The sequence below is a fragment of the Tursiops truncatus genome, chromosome 1, assembly GCF_011762595.2.
Source record: "Tursiops truncatus isolate mTurTru1 chromosome 1, mTurTru1.mat.Y, whole genome shotgun sequence".
In the NCBI taxonomy this organism is placed as follows: Eukaryota; Metazoa; Chordata; class Mammalia; order Artiodactyla; family Delphinidae; genus Tursiops; species Tursiops truncatus.
In genome coordinates, this window is record NC_047034.1 from 73,674,728 (window position 1) to 73,695,723 (window position 20,996).

The 20,996-nt window shown below is 42.1% G+C and overlaps 1 long non-coding RNA gene across 4 annotated transcripts; it reads left to right on the forward strand.

The window, feature by feature from the left end:
• Nucleotides 1-3,006: 3,006 nt before the first annotated feature.
• LOC109547430 (uncharacterized) lies at nucleotides 3,007-20,521 on the forward strand. Of its 4 annotated transcripts, none has more exons than XR_012333035.1 (5): nucleotides 3,007-3,276; nucleotides 3,770-3,989; nucleotides 10,130-10,237; nucleotides 13,499-18,064; nucleotides 18,505-20,521. It is a non-coding gene; the product is annotated as an uncharacterized lncRNA (long non-coding RNA). The 4 variants fall into 4 exon arrangements; XR_002173232.3 differs by having other exon boundaries at nucleotides 13,499-13,590; nucleotides 15,809-20,521; XR_012333034.1 differs by having other exon boundaries at nucleotides 13,499-20,521.
• The last annotated feature ends 475 nt before the right edge of the window (nucleotides 20,522-20,996 follow it).

The window sequence follows — 20,996 nt, forward strand, 5'->3', positions numbered from 1 at the left end:
CTTGGGCTGCCATTTACCTTCTCTCTCCAGCTCTCCTGGGTCAGCAGTCTCTGGTTGTTACTTAGAGGTCTGGGAGAAGGACAGCTCTACGGTGGCTCCCAGCTGCTGGAATTCCTTCTCCAGGAAGCTTCCCTGGGTTCATCCCAACCACCGACTCCATCTTTCTCGCCAGTTTCCCTTTCCAAGGCCTTAAGGAATGATTGTACTGTTACAGCCTGCTAATGACACAACCAGTAGCCTTGTCCCCTTTATCAAGTGACAACAGACAAACCTTGAGACCAGGGTCCCCTTTAGTTCTTTAGTCTGCATCTTACGGTTTAAAGAGTTTATAGTCCCCTGGGGCCTTCTCAGGACATGTTGACTCTTGAGATGAGTCTCTTTTGTGTGCTCCTGGAGCTCATCCTTGCAGGAAGGGGGAGGACCACAGATGAGTTGTTACGCATTCCCGAAGAGCTTATAGCTGCTTGCTGGGTGAGCTGTGCTCCTAGGACTTCTTGTCTGGACAGACACGGATTTATAGACCACTGTCATTTACATGTCTTGTTTATTTCTCACAACGGTCCTGTGTGCTCGGGGATATGTTATTTTCATTTCCCAGATGAGGAAGCAGCTCACAGAGGCCAACACAATTGCTCAAATTCCCAAAGCCAGGATTTGGACTCAGTTCTTTTGATTCTAAATCTTGTGTTCTTTCCAAGCACTACATACCTCTTCTTTTGGATCAATGTGGGCAGAATTAAGGGACGACTCCTCCAGTCAGGCTCAGGTTTCTGCCCTCTGGGAGGCAGGGGACAGAGGTTGCTCTCAGCAACGGTGCTTCCAGCTCCTCAGGGACGCTTGTACGCATTGGTGGATGGCAGGAGATGGGAGGACAGTAGAGATCATCCAATCAGCTTCTGTCATTTGTAGAGGTAGAGGACAAGCCCAAAGTCCAGAGAGGCTAACCTACTTCTCAAGGGCACACAGCAGGGCCAAGACTAGAACCTGGGTCTCTGGCCTCCCAGCTCAGTACTCCTACTGCAGATCCAGGTTGTGAGTTTCTGCTTTCTCCTGACAAGAGTACCTCCAGGTGTTGGCAGTGAGACCAGAGAGTCGTTAAAACAACAGTAAAAGTATTTCAGAGCTGAGTAGACATGCTCAAGGAAGCTGCTGGGCCTGGGCATTTTAGCCTCTGGGCCTGGAAGTTAACTGCTGATGTCATGAGGTCCTTTCACAGGTGGGCAGCTGCTTTGTAGCCTGAGGGCTCAGGGCCTACTTCCTCGGCTCACACATAAACTTTATAGCAGGGAGGAGCAGTGAGCAGCATTTGTGGGCCCCAGGACTGCTCTGAGATAGACAATGACCCTTGATCCCTCTCAGGACTTTTATGCATGGTGGTAGTTGGAGGTCCCAGAATGCTGGCTCCTTGACCACCCTCTCCACTGATATCTGTGGGTGGATAATCCAGGTTGTTTTAACAGAATCCCAAGTCAAAAGGAATCTGGAAGTCAATACGACACAGAGAAAAAAGCAAAAGCATTTCAAATCCATAGGCTTGTAGGCTCTTTGGCCTAAAGCTTTAACTGCAGTTTTTCAGGCGTGTGCTGCTTTAAGTGACTGCGCCAATGCACTTCTTTCCTGGGGGTTATTGAAAAGCAAGGCAAGGTCAGTGCTCTCTTCACTTCGGTTTTGAATCCTATTTGGTACTTACGTGCTACTTTCAGGAATTGCCTGGGCTGCAGTGGGCTTTGGGTGTGACTTCTCTCTCTTACCCACAAACTATTCATAGCATTTACTACTGAAGATCAGAATCTGGATCCAGTCTCTGTCTTGGCCAGTAAACCTTGTTCTTCAGACTTGTTGGTTACTCTTAATTTTTACTCATTCTTCCAACCACACTCTTTATTTCATAGCTGAAACTGTTGAAATTAGGTGGATGACTTGGGGCAAACTTTCCCACTGCCTAAAGAGTGGAAATGATCACAGTTTTGTTGGTGGGTCTCTAGTGACTTCTTTGTTTAGTTCCATCCATGTGCTCAGAGAATCCCAAGGTGAGAGACCCTGCAACTATTGTTCACATCTGTGTAGGTTCCCAGGGCCTTTCCTTCTGGCCTACGAGCACCATCCAGGCAAGATGGGATCCTCTCAAACCTCCAAATCCCCATCTAACTCAGGGCTGGGCCTCAGCCTGAATATTTGATAAATATTTGTTGATCAGCCAAGAAGGTGATCCCAGGGCATATATAACCTGATGTATTTTTCCATGGAAAGTAGTTTATCTAAATTGGCCATGACAAACTGTTCTCCCTTGCCATACCCCGTCTTCCATCCAAGGCACCTGATTCCCCCATTGTTTCTTGTTTCTTAGTTTTCAGAATATGCCTTGGATCGTGACTTCCAGAGATCTTGACCACCTATGGTCCAGTGGTAGCTTTTTGGCTGGGTCTGAAGCAGCTCCAGGAGAGCTGTGAGGTTTGCCAGTCTCTGATCTGTTCTGAAGGGGAGGGATCAGAATCTTTTCTGAGGACTGGGGGTCAGGGAGGACCTGTGCTCTAAACTTGGACCAACCACCAATGACCTGTGAGTTTGGGCAAGGCACGGTCCCCACAGACCTCTGTTTCTTCACCGATAAGGTCAATCTGACTTACTCCTGTCCTGGTTTCCTTTTGTCCTCCCTCCCTACTCTGCCCCCGCTCCATTCCCAGGGCATGGGACAGAGAGGAGGGAAACATGAGGGGCGTCAGAGGCAGTGATAGAGAAAAAACTAGATGGAATGACAAGAATCATGGGCCTCTTGGAAAAGAGCATAGAAACTCTCATATCTCCCTGGGTGCCAGCCTCAGGCTCAAATCAGAGGCATTTTGGGAACTTCTCCACCCAAGAGCGTTTCTCCACCTGAGCTGACTGTGGAGGAAGAGGGAGGGGTACAGCAGGAGGGCAGGGTGAGAAAAGTTGGCCTGTGTTTTGAGTAATCTTTGCTGCTTGTCATTACCCAGGGTGGATATGATTGCTCGGAATTAAGAAGGGCATGTGAACAGCCTGTGTTGATTTAGATCTTCTTGCAGTTGACATCTATCCATTTGGGTCTTAGAGGAGGGATTAATTGGCTCCTGAACTATCCTTGGCAGTGAATCCCCTGGTGGTGGAACTGGCCTTACTACCCTCTAATGAGTCATTATGCTGTAAAATGCAAAGAAAAAAAAAAGTAGCCTCACTACAAATAATTTGAAAAACAAAGCAAAGAAAAACAGTCACCTATAATTCCAGTATTCAAATACAACTGGTGTTAAAGTTTTGGTGAGTATTTTATCTTGCTCTTTTTTCTTTTCATTTATCCTTCTCTTTCATATAAATTCTCAGGTTTGGGTGCTGATTTTTCCATATGACTTTGTTATCATGCACATATCCCCTTGTCCCTCCATGGTCTATTAACCACTAGTCTTAGTCACTGTGCTCCGCTGCCCATTCCGAGTCTTACCACTTAGACCTTCCAGCTGTGCTGGAACCTCTGTACCCTTGAGACCTCATTACTGAATGTCTTTGGGTCTTGGTTGTCTCTCTGATGGACTGCTGGCTGGGACTTTATATGCAGGATGGCTGCACAGTAGAGGAGGAGAAAGTTTTGTTATGTGAGGACACCCCCGTCAACCTTTACTTCTCGTCTCCCCTGACTCTCATTGTGCAGGATCTAGTGCCTCAGTTCCCCTAGATTCTGTCTAACTCCACAGTATCATTGTTTTCCTCCAGATGTTTTCATCTTGTCTCCTTCAATGCCATCTTCTCTTCACAGGCTGCTGGGCCACCACTCCCTTGGGAATGTGTGGTTGGAAGCAACATCTTCTAATTTGTGTGTGAGAGGGTTTGCAGGAGGGGCAGAGAAGGAGTACACAGTTTAGTTGGGTATTTGGAAAAGAGGTCACTCAGGATGCTAGAGTGTAATGGGAGCTGAGTGACTGAGGGTCAAGGGATCGCGGAGAAAAAAAGTGGCTGGAAAATTCTTCTTGAAAGAGGTAAGTATTTTTTTTTTTACATCTTTATTGGAGTATGATTGCTTTAAAATGATGTGCTAGGTTCTGCTTTATAACAAAGTGAATCAGTAACACACACACACATGTTCCCATATCCCTTCCCCCTCGCGACTCCCTCCCTCCCACCCTCCCTATCCCACCCTCTAGGTGGTCACAAAGCACCGAGCTGATCTCCACGTGCTATGCGGCTGCTTCCCACGAGCTATCTATTTTACGTTTGGTAGTGTATATATGTCCATGCCACTCTCTCGCTTTGTCACAGCTTACCCTTCCCCCTCCCCATATACTCAAGTCCATTCTCTAGTAGGTCTGTGTCTTTATTCCTGTCTTGCATTTCTCTAAGGATTAATGATGTTGAGCATTCTTTCATGTGTTTGTTGGCAGTCTGTATATCTTCTTTGGAGAAATGTCTATTTAGGTCTTCTGCCCATTTTGAATTGGGTTGTTTGTTTTTTTTGTTATTGAGTTGCATGAGCTGCTTGTAAATTTTGGAGATTAATCCTTTGTCAGTTGCTTCATTTGCAAATATTTTCTCCCATTTTGAGGGTTGTCTTTTGGTCTTGTTTATGGTTTCCTTTGCTGTGCAAAAGCTTTGAAGTTTCATTAGGTCCCATTTGTTTATTTTTGTTTTTATTTCCATTTCTCTAGGAGGTGGGTCAAAAAGTATCTTGTGATTTATGTCTTAGAGTGTTCTGCCTAAGTTTTACTCTAAGAGTTTGATAGTTTATGGCCTTACATTTAGGTCTTTAATCCATTTTGAGCTTATTTTTGTGTATGGTGTTAGGGAGTGTTCTAATCTCACACTTTTACATGTACCTGTCCAGTTTTCTCAGCACCATTTATTGAAGAGGATGTCCTTTCTCCACTGCACATTCCTGCCTCCTTTATCAAAGATAAGGTGACCATATGTGCATGGGTTTATCTCTGGGCTTTCTATCCTGTTCCATTGATCTATATCTCTGTTTTTGTGTCAGTACCATACTGTCTTGATTACTGTAGCTTTGTAGTATAGTCTGAAGTCAGGGAGCCTGATTCCTCCAGCTCCGTTTTTCATTCTCAAGATTGCTTTGGCTATTCGGGGTCTTTTGTATTTCCATACAAATTGTGAAATTTTGTGTTCTAGTTCTGTGAAAAATGCCAGTGGTAGTTTGATAGGGATTGCATTGAATCTGTAGATTGCTTTGGGTTGTAGAGTCATTTTCACAATGTTGATTCTTCCAATCCAAGAACATGGTATACCTCTCCATCTATTTGTATCATCTTTAATTTCTTTCATCAGTGTCTTATAATTTTCTGCCTACAGGTCTTTTGTCTCCTTAGGTAGATTTATTCCTAGATATTTTATTCTTTTTGATGCAATGGTAAATGGGAGTGTTTTCTTGATTTCACTTTCAGATATTTCATCATTAGTGTATAGGAATGCCAGAGATTTCTGTGCATTAATTTTGTATCCTGCTACTTTACCAAATTCATTGAGTAGCTCTAGTAGTTTTCTGGTAGCATCTTTAGGATTCTCTATAGATAGTATCATGTCATCTGCAAACAGTGACAGCTTTACTTCTTCCTTTCCGATTTGGATTCCTTTTATTTCCTTTTCTTCTCTGATTGCTGTGGCTAAAACTTCCAAAACTCTGTTGAATAAGAGTGGTGAGAGTGGGCAACCTTGTCTTGTTCCTGATCTTAGTGGAAATGGTTTCAGTTTTTCACCATTAAGGATGATGTTGGCTGTGGGTTTGTCATATATGGCCTTTATTTTATTGAGGAAAGTTCCCTCTATGCCTACTTTCTGCAGGTTTTTTATCATAAATATGTGTTGAATTTTGTCGAAAGATTTCTCTGCATCTGTTGAGATGATCATATGGTTTTTCTCCTTCAATTTTTTAATATGGTGTATCACGTTGATTGATTTATGAATATTGAAGAATCCTTGCATTCCTGGAATAAACCCCACTTGATCATGGTGTATGATCCTCTTAATGTGCTGTTGGATTCTGTTTGCTAGCATTCTGTTGAGGATTTTTGCATCTATGTTCATCAGTGATATTGGCCTGTAGTTTTCTTTCTTTGTGACATCCTTGTCTGGTTTTGCTATCAGGGTGATGGTGGCCTCGTTGAATGAGTTTGGGGGTGTTTCTCCCTCTGCTATATTTTGGAAGAGTTTGAGAAGGATAGGTGTTAGCTCTTCTCTAAATGTTTGATAGAATTCGCCTGTGAAGCCATCTGGTCCTGGGCTTTTGTTTGTTGGAAGATTTTTAATCACAGTTTCAATTTCAGTGCTTGTGATTGGCCTGTTCATATTTTCTATTTCTTCCTGGTTCAGTATCTGCAGGTTGTGCATTTCTAAGAATTTGTCCATTTCTTCCAGGTTGTCCATTTTATTGGCATAGAGTTGCTTGTAGTAATAATCTCTCATGATCCTTTGTATTTCTGCAGTGTCAGTTGTTCCTTCTCCTTTTTCATTTCTAATTCTATTGATTTGAGTCTTTTCCCTTTTTTTATTGCTGAGTCTGGCTAATGGTTTATCAATTTACCTTCTCAAAGAGCCAGCTTTTAGTTTTATTGATCTTTGCTATCGTTTCCTTCATTTCTTTTTCATTTATTTCTGATCTGATCTTTATAATTTCTTTCCTTCTGCTAACTTTGGGGTATTTTTGTTCTTCTTTCTCTAATTGCTTTAGGTGCAGGGTTAGGTTGTTTATTTGAGATGTTTCCTGTTTCTTAAGGTAGGATTGTATTGCTATAAACTTCCTTCTTAGAACTGCTTTTGCTGCATTCCATAGGTTTTGGGTCATCGTGTCTCAATCGTCATTTGTTTCTAGGTATTTTTTGATTTCCTCTTTGATTTCTTCAGTGATCACTTCGTTATTAAGGAGTGTATTGTTTCGCCTCCATGTGTTTGTATTTTTTACAGATCTTTTCCTGTAATTGATATCTAGTCTCATAGCGTCGGATAAGATGCTTGATACAATTTCAGTTTTCTTACATTTACCAAGGCTTGATTTGTGACCCAAGATATGATCTATCCTGGAGAATGTTCCATGAGCACTTGATGAAATTTTTTATTCTGTTGTTTTTGGATGGAATGGCCTTTAAATATCAATTAAGTCCATCTGTTGAATGTATCATTTAAAGCTTGTGTTCCTTATTTATTTTCATTTTGGATGATATGTCCATTGGTGAAAGTGGGGTGTTAAAGTCCCCTACTATGAATATGTTACTGTCGATTTCCCCTTTTATGGCTGTTAGTATTTTCCTTATGTATTAAGGTGCTCCTGTGTTGGGTGCATAAATATTTACAATTGTTATATCTTCTTGTTGGATCGATCCCTTGATCATTATGTAGCGTCCGTTTTGTCTCTTCTAATAATCTTTATTTTAAAGTCTCTTTTGTCTGATATGAGAATTGCTACTCCAGCTTTCTTTTGATTTCCATTGGCATGGAATGTCTTTTTCCATCCCCTCACTTTCAGTCTGTATGTGTCTCTAGGTCTGAAGTGGGTCTCTTGTAGACAGCATATATATGAGTCTTGTTTTTGTATCCATTCAGGCAGTCTGTGTCTTTTGGTGGGAGCATTTAATCCATTTACATTTAAGGTTATTATCAATATGTATGTTCCTATTCCCATTTTCTTAAAGAGGTAAGTTTTGAGTTAGGATTGGAAAACAGTTTAAACTTTAGATAGGTTTCTCCAGATTTAGGCTTTGGCTCTGGCACTGCCTTCACATGTATGTGTATGTGTATACATGGGATGGGTGTACATATGTGTATGTGTATGTGTGTTTATGCATGTGATGTGTGTATATAAGTCCGTGTATGGGTACATGTGTCCTGTCTCCTCTCCTCATGCCCGACTCTTTCTTGGAGAACCTGCTCCTTCTCTCCTGGGAAGGCAGACAGGATTGTGGGCACTCCTCCCTGGCCCTGGGGTTGCTCTCGACCCTCACTTGTCAGCCAGTCCTTGGTGTCCACAACAACTGTATTGTGTGTGGAACTGACCGACATAATTCATCACCTGTGTCTCTAGCCGTGGCAGTGGATTTGCCCTATTATGTCATTCTTCTCCTAAAAATCTTCAGTGTCCCCATATCAGGATGAAGTCCAGATTTCTTAGTTCAAAGGGCCTTTTGTGGGTCAGTTTCTGCCCACTTCTGACTATTGCCCTAGAGAGGCATTTTGCTGTAGACAAACTCAATGACATCCTCCCCTGCTGAGCCAGGCTGTGTTTAATGCCTTTGTGTTTTTTCCTGTGCTTTCCCCTGCATCTCTGAATGCCCTCTTTCCTCCATTTGTCAAACTTTTATTTTCCTTTCAACACTCTGTCAGACATCACCCCTCTAGGAAAACTTCCCCAGCACCCCAGTCTGATGGAGAGAGCACTTCACTTACAGGATGGTCATCCTGTCTCCCACTAGAATGAGGTCTTCTTGGAGGGGGTGTCAGGTCTTGTTCACTGTCCTGTACCTCAAGCATTCAGCACAATACCTGGCACAGCCCACAAGGAATGCGTGTAGAATGGATGGATGAATGAATGAACTGCTCCCCATCTGCCTACTCCTGGGATTGTCAGTGGCCTGGATAGTAGTTTCTTTAGCCTGGGTGGGGAGAGTATTAAGTCTTCGTCCTATTTTCACCTCCCCAACAAGACTGCTCCTGGAGGGTAGGGATGGCACTGTAGCTCTTAGTAAACCTGGAGCCCATGGACACATCAGGCCCTGAGTCAGTGTTTATTGAAAAGAGAAGAAAAAAAATAAAGAATGAAGTAGAGAATGGAGGGAAGGACAGAGAGAAGGGACCGAAGGATTGTTTCAGGATTTATAACAATGCTGGTTTGAGTCTGGTCAGAATGTCTTTCTCTCCCTTCACAAGTTTGGGTTCTCTGATCTACTTCTGGCAACTCCAAGAAATTATAAGGCCTGTTTGGCCCACAAAGATGGAGAGAATTGAGATTATATAGTTTTAGAAGTTTTAGGGCTTCCCTGGTGGCGCAGTGGTTAAGAATCCGCCTGCCAATGCAGGGGACATGGGTTCGAGCTCTGGTATGGGAAGATCCCACATGCCACAGAGAAACTAAGCCCGTGCACCACGGCTGCTGAGCCTGTGCTCTACAGCCTGTGAGCCACAACTACTGAGCCTGCGCGCCTAGAGCCTGTGCTCTGCAACAAGAGAAGCCACTGCAATGAGAAGCCCCGCTCACTGCAACAAAGAGCAGCCCCCACTCACTGCAACTAGAGAAAGCCTGCGTGCAGCAACGAAGACCCAATGCAGCCAAAAATAAATAAAATAAATAAATTAAAAAAAAAGAAGTTTTAAAGTGGATGTCAGAACAGGCTTTTGAATTATTGATGTGATTTCATTATCAACATGATTACTACATATTAACCTACTAATTATTAATATCTGATTAAATTATTCATGTATTTAATTGTTCTCTATGGTTCATTAGGACAATTTACTCCTCATAATCCCCACTGTATCCTATGTAGATTACAGAAGAGTTATATAAAGTGAGGTGTGTTTGCTACTGGTGAATCTCATACCCTCCTTATTTTAATAGCTATGCACTACTTTTTTCCTGTTAGGAAAATATTGAAGTTTGTGCTAGGCTGTGTGTTTGGATCCTGAGTTCTTTCCTTACTAGTCTTGGAATTTGAGACAAGTCACTTGACCTTACCTTAAAACAAGGTATAAAATAATATCAACCTCACAATTATTGGGTTAGCATATGAGAAAACCAAATTCCAACCCTGGGCAATGAATGAACATTTTTATTTTTAAATTTTAAAAAAAACTAAAAAAATTTGTATTGGAGTATTGTTGATTTACAATGCTGTGTTATTTTCAGGTGTACGCAAAGTGAATCTGTTATACATATACATATATCCACTCTTTTTTTTTAGATTCTTTTCCCATATAGGTCATTACAGAGTATTGAGTAGAGTTCCCTGTGCATTTTTATTTTTTAAATTAAAATTTTTTTCTTTAGATCTTTATATAATACCTAGTATTTTATATAAATCTATAGGGGATTCTTTCATCCACAACCAGACATATATCTCCAGTTTCTGAATTTCAGTGTCCCTGAAGTCAATGCTACATTCCACTTTGAATTATCTTCCTCCAGGAAATATGAGAATGAACATTTTTAATTGGGAGAAAGGAATAGGAAATGCAATCTGGGGATATAAACCACTCATTTGAACACTTGAGAAGGAAGAGCAAAAGAGAAGAGGTACTTCTCCCCATCCCTCCCTTTAAAAATAAAAAATGACCTGTTTATATTTGAAGACTGTGGAAAGAGGTAGAAAATATTTATTATACAGGTGTAAATATATAACTGGGTGATAATTTGCAAAGAGAGTGAAGAAAATACTATTCAAATGTTACTTCTGACTTTCAAAAAGATCTTAATGAGCTTAATGTTTTCACTCATTTGCTAATTTGGATAGATTGTCAAAGTAAAATTTTATTTTAATCATCTCTTCATGCCTTGAATAGAATGCAAAGGTGATATTATCATAACATTTGACATATTTTCCAGAACTGTTTATAGCTATGCACTACTTTTAATGTGTATTAGAACAAACACCTCCAATTTATGACTTTTATGGATATTATTGCTTAGGATGAGGAAAAAGAAAGTGCTATGTGGTCATACATCTTTTCAAATAAATTTGGCTAAGTAAACAGTGAGTTGACCTAGAGAAAAGTATTAATAATACAGATGATGCATGGATAAGGGAAAATCTATGAAGGAGGTCTGTGAATGATTAAGGTTTCATAAAACCTAGATTTTAACATGGGCCCTGCTATCTCCATTTGGGGGGTTCCAAACGTCCTCCTGGGTTATACAGACTGTGCTGTAGGAGACCTGACCCCATGTTCAGTTAAGGGCAGGGGGAAGGGTCATAAGTGTGAGGGCAGGTCCACCTCTCTCCCTGCTGAAGCAGATCCCTGGACCTGAGGGAGACGCAGACTCAGGAGGGGCTGTCATGGAGGCAAGCCAGAGACACACCGTGAAGTAGGCTGCATGTCCTCTGAGCCTCTAGTCCTACTGTTAGTGCCCCAGCCTCTTCCTTTCTGCCTCCAACTCATTCTTGAAGATGATCCCTGGGTTGTGAGGAGACTCTGCGGACCGTGAGGATATGTGAGGCAGCAGACCGGTTTCATCACTCGCCTGCCATGGGACCACATGTATTGTGACTGAACCTTTCTGAGCCTATGTCCTTGTGTGAAAATGGGTTTGATCTGCCTATGTTTTGAGGGTGTTGTGGGGATTAAACAAGATCTACTATTTGGAAAAGCTATTGGAAAATGATAGGTGTTTAATTAAATGCTGAATTCAAGGAAAGATTGTACAATTCATTTAAATCAGAGTGTAGACATTTGATAGTAGTTCAAAGTGGGTCTTCATCAGTGGCATGCAGTTTATTAGGGTCAGAATTATAGTAGAAAGTTTGAAGCTCTTACAGTGAAATGTCAGGTGTCATTGAGGGGATGAGAGTGGAAAAGTGAACAGGGGAAATCTTTCAGGGACAGATTTTCTCCAGTGGGTTTGCCTTCCCTACGGTTCAAGTTGGATTGGAGGTCTGACTAACCTGTCCCTTTGTCCAGTTCTCTCCCATGTTCTTCTCTGAGTCACTCATTCAGTACTTAACACTATTATTTCCAATCATAGCAACTACTGTTTGTTGAGCTCATACTGTGTGACAAACGCTATGCTGAATACTCTAGTGTTTCTTAATTTAAACCTCACCACACCCGGGGGACTATTATCCACATTCTACAGATGACTAAAGTGAAGTCTAAGGAGCACCACTACATGACAGACACTGGGCTAAGTACGGGAGGTTCAATGATGAGTAAGTTTCAGTTCTACTCTCAAGGAGTTCTTAGTCCAGCAAGGGAGACAGACATTAACACATAAAACATAACACATTATGTAAAACATAATGTGCCCAAGGTCACACACTCAAAAGTAACTGAGCCAGGATTATAGGCAGGTCTGTCTGACTCCAAAGCCCAGGCTTTTCAGACTCCACCATCCTGTGTGATACAATTCTGTATCAACATCAACATCAGCTAATATTTTCTGAGAGCTGTCCAGTTGTCACATATTACTCTAAACAGGGACAAAACACACATACACAGATCCCCTTCCAGGCCGAGATCTCCAAGGAACCCACATAATAAGGACCCTTAGAAGCTGGAATTCAAGCTGACTTATTAAGCTTCCATGATAGAATGGGGGGACTATTGTGGCTCCCTGCAGCAGGGGATGTCCAGGCTTTGGGACCTCAAGTCATCCTTGCTTTGGGTTGGTTGGAAAAGAGATTCTTAGCCAAGTCAGATATTACCCATTCCATGAAGCCTCTTCTAACGCTATGTGCCCTCTTTCTGAACCCCTGAAATATTCTGAACTTATTATTATTATTTTAAAAATCACTTTCCATATTGTGCTTACATTCTGTGTTAATGTCTGTCTCCCTTGCTGGACTAAGAACTCCTTGAGGGTAGAACTGAAACTTACTGATCATTGAACCTTCAGTACTTACTCCAGTGTCTGTCATGTAGTGGTGCCCTGTAAAGGTGGGTTAAACAAAATAAGGGGAAACATCATAACCAAGGTGATTGTACCTAATAGGGAGCAGATAATCAGACTTTTGAGAGAATAAGAGGAAGAATGAAAAGAAAGAGTAATAATTTTAGGAGATGCTTGGAATTTGTGGCCCTAGGAGGATGTTATTATTCATTGGAAGATGAGTTTGTCCTGGTGAGTAGGTCATCCAGCTCTGGTTGGGAGCCCTTAGTGGCACCACTACCATCAGCATCATTATCATCACCACTTAAGACTTGGCTACAGACAAGAGATATTGATGCCACACTTCATCCCAAGCCTTGCTCAGAAGTGTCAGATCTTGGAAACCCAATTAAATCCAGAGGAAGGCACCAGCGAGAGCAGGGTGACATGAATTGCTGTTCGTTATGCCTGAACCCCTAATGAATGAAATGTGAGACAATTAAGTTGCTTCAGATGGAATTAACCTGGTTCAAGTCCAACTTAATTGTTTTCTTTGCTGGAATGAGTCTCAGCAATGCCAGTGAGTTCCAGAGATGCCATGGCTGTTGTGGTTGCTCTGTTTGGACAGGCTGTTAGAGGCACAGTGATTTGTTTTCCTTTAAAATATATTGTTTCTGATTTCCAAGCCTAATTGCTAACCTTGCTATCTGTGGCAGAACAGGCCGAGTGTCCCTCTGCAGGGCTCAGTGTCTGTGGGGGCGTTGGACAGGGGTGGCTAGTGAGACGTGGCCACCACCTCTGGAACATGGGCTCGCACTGCTTCTTGTTGACTTCTCCACATGGGAAATGACAACTAGAAGGACTAGGCTCTCACAGGTCTGGCCAAGGTTTGCCCAGGGTGGGCTAAGAGAGACTCTAAGGGCCTCCCTTGGCAGACTTACCTTATTCTCTTCCCATTCTTCTTTCTCTCAGAAGCACCCAGGAAATTGCCATAATGGACAAACACAAAATGGAATAGAAATGGGAAGCTGAGATCCAGAAAAAACTGCTGTGGCTGTGGAGAGGTGAGGAAAGTCCTAGAGACCACCCTGCCTGGGAAGTATCATCCTATTTGCTCCTCTCATTCTGGCTCATGTACCCTTCCCTCTGTTTATCCTGTCCAAAGGCAGCAGCAGAAATGGGGGAGGGACTTTGGTCTTAGTAGACAGGTAAGCAGCCCTACATCTAGAGTTGCTTTTTGCAATGTGCCTAGTTTCAGTTCAACACCCCCAGTTTCATGATCTCCAGCCCCACTGCCACCATTCCTTTCAATACTACATCAAATGCCAAATACTATATGTTATCATCTGCTACAACAGCATCATCATTACCCCACTACTACCACTGCAACCTCTGCTCATTCTCACCATCACCACTACCACCTCCACCAGCTCCATCACTTCTATCACCTTCACCACTACCATGAACACCACCACCATTTTAAGCACGACCACTGCCATCTCCGCTAATTCTCACCACCACTACCACCTCTGCCACCTCTATCACCTTCATCATCCCCACTGTCACCACCTCCACTGCCATCACCACGATCACATCTACCACCTTTAGCACTACTACCACTGTCATCACCACCAGCACCTCCACCACCATCATTACCACCACCACTGCTACCACAATCCATTCTCTTCTTACCACCATTGCCACCACCATCACTACTGCTTCTCATTCTCACCAGCACCACGACTAGCACTGAGAAGAAAAGACTTAGGGCTTGCTGAAGAGCCATCTTCAAAGGATTAAAAGGCTACAGAAGAATAAAGTTCTTAGTAGGGGCAAAGAAGCTAGAGTTGCAAAAATGGACAGAATTAAAGGAATTATAGTGACATTTAGGTAAATGTAAGCAATGTTTTTCATGGACCTAGGGGAGACAAGAGGGGTGAGAAGTTTGATGATAAAATCTGGAATTTGATGAGTAATTTGGAGCATGTTGAGTTTACTTACCTAAGGTGACAACCAGTCACTCACTGATGTTTGGATCCCTGCTATAGAATCCCTTAAGAGTGGCAGTCTAAGGTATATATCTTCAATTGTTTTAGTATTTGGGAAGTCATTTAATTCTGAAGCATCTGGTTTCTTCTGGCTATTTTTATAAGTTTCTGATTATTCCACAATACTGAAATACATTATCTTTTAAAAATTTAAGACATTTTAGATCAGGGTGATATTCTTCCTGGTCATCCTTCCCAATCCTTGTTCCTAAATCCATGTTGCCTTTTCACAGGCAACCAGTGTTATAATTTGGTATGATTTTTTTGGTAGATCATTTTCTTGCCATTATGTACATATTTAGAAACAATATAGTAGTATATGTACATTTTACATGAATACCATGTGTCTTATGTGTCTTTCTGCCCCTTATCTTTTTTCCCCCACTCAACAATTGATTAGTGCAATTGTTAAGAGGATGAACTCTGGAGCCAGACTGCCTGGCTTCAGTTCACAGCTTTGTCACTTGCTATTTGCATGATCTAAATTATTAAACTCCCTTAGTCTACAGTTTCCCCCTTTGTTAATTGGGACTATAGCATACCTATACCCATACAGTTCTTGTGAGGATTAAATGAGTTAATTTATGTAAGCACTTAGAACAGTGCCTCAACCATACTGTTGACAGGTATAAAGTCATATTATTGCTTGCTGGTATTCCTTAGTAATTTATAGGTTGGATCTGCCACAGTCTATTTAACCATTCCTAAATGGATGGACATAGAGATTACTCCAATTTTCATGATTGCAAACATGGCTTCTATGCGTGTTTTCATATATGCCTACTTATACACATGAATGATAGTATCTCAAAGGTAGAGAAGAAGTCAAATTGCTGCACTTATTTTATTTTATTTTTAACATCTTTATTGGAGTTTAATTGCTTTACAATTGTGTGTTAGTTTCTTCTTTATAACAAAGTGAACCAGCTATACATATACATATACATATATCCCCATATCTCCTCCCTGTTGCATGCATTTGTCATTTTAAAGGCTTTCTTAGAAAAACATAATTATAATGAGTAGATAGCTGCCTCCTGTTCCTCCCACCTGTTGGTTTAATTCTCCTCCCTTTGGCAGCCTGAGCCACACTGCAGCTCTGAAGTGATAGACCCCAGTGGTTAGGACTAATAACCTCAGGTTCAGATTAACTTGGGGGGTGGGGTGGGGTCACATTTTTCGGAGGCATACTAAATATTTACGTATAATAACTCATTTAATCATTATGATGCAGGTACCCTGACTATCCCTATTTTACCCCTGAGGAAATGGAGGCAAAAAGAAGCAATGCCATTACTCTGGGTTGCACAACTATAAGTGGTAGATCCTTTATACAGGTATGAATGTTGAATCCTTAGTCCATGTAAACGTCTTAGTATTCTGCTCAGCACATAGAAAACATTCAGTAAGTGTTAGCATTTTTCTAGGGTTGATTGGGATATTATTAAGCCTCCAGAATTATTATTTACTGTTACCCTTACTGTCCTCAGATTGTGATGCAGCTCATCTCTGAGGCATTTCTTTCATTTGTCTTAACAAAATAATAGGAAATTGTGGTTTCAAGCCTTGGCTGACCAATCTCTCTGATTCTACTCTATAGCCACAGACAACATACTTACCCTTGGAGGGCACCTGCTGAAATTAACACCCTCTGCTCTGTGTTTGCCCACAAAGAAGACAAATGCAAATATAGTTAAATGCAAATGTGGGTACATATAATATCTCATTGCTGGTGGATAGGGAGTTGACTTATACTGGATGCCCAGGAAAGAGATGAATGAGGGGAACACTGTACCTGGGACTTGAGGAGAGGTCAGCTGGTTTGAGATGTCAGAGTGGAGGTGGACTAGAAAAGGACTTTCCTTCTGACCCAGAAAATTGTGCTGGACCAAGAAGGAAATGGCATTCACTCTCTCATTGAACATTTACTCTGGGGTAGAATACGGAGATACAGAGATGTAGGAGACACAGCCCCTCCAGGAGCTTGCATGGAAGCACGGAAGACAGATGCGTAGATGAATGATTGCAGTACGGGGTGATACACAAGGACACCCTCTAGAGGCTGCACTAGAGGCGCATAGAGTGGTGGGGTCTTCCTAGAGCTCGGATCCTTCAGAATATGTCAGAGGGACAAAAGGGTAGAGGAGGAATTCAAGACAGAGGGAAGGGCATGTGCGAAGGTGTGGGTGTAAGACAGCAGGGCAAGTGTAAGTCATCCTGGGTTTGGAAGGACGGCGCGGTAGCGCATGTGCGGAGTGGAGGGTGAGGCACCGCTGGGTTGCATCACGGAGGGGGCTGAAAGCCATGTCGAGGAGAATTGACTTTTATCTTAATTTTGTTAGCGAAGTTATTTCTTCAAATATTGGCATCCAGAGGAAAAGCTGAGTTGCCTGGAGGTGGGAGCGGGCTTGCTGGAGAGAAAGCACAGCGGGAACAGTTCCAGGCAGGGGCTGGCAGTGGCCCTGGAAAATGTTAGAAGGTGGACCTTGCCATGATGACCGCGTTTGACTGGCTCCCTTGTCACGTGGAACAAACAAATAAATCGTTGAAAACCTTTGCCCTGACCAGTTGTCACAGAGTTCTTCCATTTAATCTTTTTTTAAAAAATAATTTTATTTATTTACTTATTGGGCTGTGTTGGGTCTTCATTACTGTGCACGGGCTTTCTCCAGTTGCAGAGAGCAGGGGCTACCCTTCATTGCTGTGCGCAGGCTTCTCATTGCAGTGGCTTCTCTTGTTGCGGAGCATGGGCCCTAGAGTGTGTGGGCTTCAGTAGCTGTGGCTCGTGGGCTCTAGAGTGCAGGCTCAGTAGTTGTGGTGCACAGGCTTAGCTCCTCCGCGGCAGGTGGGATCTTCTCAGACCAGGGCTTGAACCCATGTCCCCTGCACTAGCAGGTGGATTCTTAACCACTGCGCCATCAGGGAAGCCCTTATTTAATCTTTAAGTTAGCTTGTGATTTTGGCGTTGTTGTTACGACCATGGGGCAGCTGAGTAAATGAAGGCTCAGCAAGGCTGAGGAAGTTGCTTCAAACCACACAAGCGTGTGAGTGCTAGAGTGTTCATTTGAAGCCCTGCACCATCTAGGGCTCCCTGGCTGTCATCAGAGGCCAGGAGAAGTGACAGCAGAGTCTGTTATGCCGCGTTCTCCTATGGAGCGTCACTTTATGTAGCTGTGGAGGGCAGTTACGCCCAGGGATGACTAGTTCTCTGATAAAATGGCCCCATGGGGCCCCATTTGGTGTCCGAGGTGATGACCAGATATCCTGCTAAGGAGGAAGGGTGTGGGGAGACCCAGAAATCCTGCATAGCCTCTAGGCGGTTCCCCTTCTCCCCAGGGCCGAGGCAGCAGGTGAGACCTCCAGAGTTTGCAGGTGGAAGAGGGGCTTGTGGCTTTCATCACAAGGGAAAGGCTAGATCGGCATAACTCCATCACCCCTTCTGCAAAAACTTCTCCCAGGACATGCTGACTCCGCCAACAAAGCTCAGCAGGTCAGTTTGGCAAAACGGCCCCTCAGGTGCTGCCTTTCTTCTGCAAAGTTTCCTCAACAAGAAAAAGGGATTTCTAAACAGCTCAGGTGTAATAATGAATGGGTGGAGGGTGCACTGGTGAACTGGGGTACAGCCACAGCACCCCCTGCAAGGTTTCCTGAGCATGTGGAAACCTTGGGTCTCGGGAACTTGGCAGGCTACTCCACCTCTGAATTGAGGAAAGGGGGATGCCTTCCACACTTAATTTCTTTGGTTCTTCAGATACTTTCATTTTCCTCATACAATGTGTCAGCCATCTTGACAAGGGTTTTACAAGCAGGACCTGATTTTATCTCCACAATAACCCAGAAGAGTGGGTACTGATGCCTCCATCTAACAGATAAGAATGTGATGCACATTGCCATTAATATCCGTTTGATGCTGTATCCATTGCCATTCAGCGGACACAGACAGGTGCTGTTCTGGATGCTGGGGAGACAGCAGAGAACGTGGCCACAAGGACTTGATTACAGTGGCACCAGGCAGCCTGCTCCCAGGATGGAAAGAGATAGTGGACATGAATGTGTTTGATAGACCAAAAAGTGCCACAAACCTCTAGGGGACATCCTGGCAGGAATAAAGGCTCAGCACACTGTGAAAACTGGATAACACTGTGGATCAGAAAGCTTAGGAGATCTGTCACTTGTGACTGCCCCACCACACCACTTCAGCTGGGCTCCTCGTGGTCTTGGCCTGCAAGGTTCTAGGGGTCAGACATAGCACTGTACTTGTTGCCCAACTTTCACAAGCTATGAGAGGAACCCCCCCCCCCCCCCCCGCCATCTTCCAGCTTCTTCCATCGTGTCTGCCTGGGGCCCGGAGGATGCTCAGCAGAAAAAGGCCAAGTGCTCGTCCTGGCGTGGGGCCGGGGACTGCTCCCGTCCACTCGGTCCTGAATCCCTGTTCCCTGGACTTGTGCTTGAAGGTCTGAGAAGCACAAGCACATGGAGGAAGCTGGAGAGGCTTCATGAATTAACTCTGAATTCACTAATTTGTGTTTGTGACCTGTCATCTCCTGGTCCTTCAAAGGCCTCAGTCAAGGATCATTTATTGTATTGTATTTTGTTCATTTGTTTCTTAATATACTGTTCTCCAACCCAGGGCAAGGGGTACCTGTGTTACAAGTTTTGTGAAATAGAAATCAGAATGAAGGAAGGAAGACACATCAAAGATGGGACTCAAAAGAAACAGTTTTTCTTTATCATTTTAAAGCAAGGAACAAAGTATACAACTTGTTATTACAAAAGCAATGCATGCTTACTCATCTATGGCCTACATTACATTGTCATTACTTTAGAGTATATAACTGCATATTGGTTATTTTAAAGCCTACTTCTTTTCACCTAACAATAATATGTCATTATTTTTCCACAGTGTGTTTTAATGACTAAAAAAATAAATATCCTATTGTATAGATAGATGTGAATTTATTTAATCAGTTTTCTACTGCTGATAATTTACATTTTTGCCTTTCCCCCTTTTTAAAATAAAATTGTTGCAATAAACATCCTTGTACATATAAGTGTGGAAACATTGCCAATTGTTTTCTTAAGGTGAATTCCTAGAAGCAGGATCCCTGGGTAACAGCACATCCATCACAGGTGAGGATACAGGCTCGGGAGTCAGACCACTTAGGATTGAGTCTCAGCTCTGCCGCTTGCTAGCTGAATGGCCTTAGAGGATCTCACAAGACACAGTTTCCTTCCTGGTGAATGTGGATAATAACAGTACCTCCTTTATTGAGTTGCTAGGAGATGCATGTGGTGCAATACATGGTAAGCCCTTAGATCATGGCCTGGCCCACAGTGAGCACAGAACTCTTGGCTATTATTACTGTTATTAATCATTGCCAACTTGTCCTCCTGAAAGTGTCCCAAGTTTAACTCCCATGAGCATTGTATGAAAGTGTTCATTTCCACACACGTTTGTCAACACTGGGTGTCATCATTCCTCTTATTGTTTCATTGTTTGTCAGCCTGGTAGGGAAACTTGTTTCTTTAATTTTACTTCTTTGTTTACCCGTGTTGAGAATTTTTTTTGATGGCTTTATTGGCATTAATTTATTCATGAGTGAATTTCCTGTTCCTGATTTTATTCCTGTTTTGTGTGATTTGCTCATCTTTTTCTTATGGATTTAATATATTAAGGATATTAATCTTTTGCTGGTCATGTATGTTGTAAATGTATTTCTTCCCAGTTTTTCTTGTGTTATTTAATTTCATTTCTATTTGTGGACACAAAAGATGTATTTTTCCTTATTGTCCTTGCCTCTACTTTCACACTGAAAAGCTCACCATGAAATATATTACTTATATTTTCCCAATTTTCAAATTTTTAATGATTTTTTACTTTTACCTTTTTAAAAAAATATTTATTTATTTATTTCACTTTTGAATTCAAATGAAATTAATCTGGAATTTTAATAATTAACTTTTCCACTTTTTGTTTAATTATTTATCAATTAATTATTATAGACTAAATTATGTATTATTGACTGTCTTCTCTGTTCCATTAATCTGTATGTCTTTTCCTATGCTTGTATTTTAATTTTTTATAGCTTTATAAAATAGTTTAATATCTGTTGATACAAGCCTACTTTCACTAATTTTTGAGAAATATTTTCTTGGCTACTATCTGATTATTTCTATAAAAATACTCTGGAATATTTTTGTCATTTCTAAGAATATTAATTTTGATTAGAATTGCATTAATTTTATAAATTTATTTGGGGAGCATTGATATTTTTACTGCTTTTGCATTTTCTTACCTAGAAACATAGAAGTTACTTCTGATTAAACAACATGTTTTAAAACAAACTTTTAATTTTAGGATAGTTTTAGAGTTACAGGAGGTGTAAGACAGGCTACAAGGGTATATTGTACAACACGGGGAA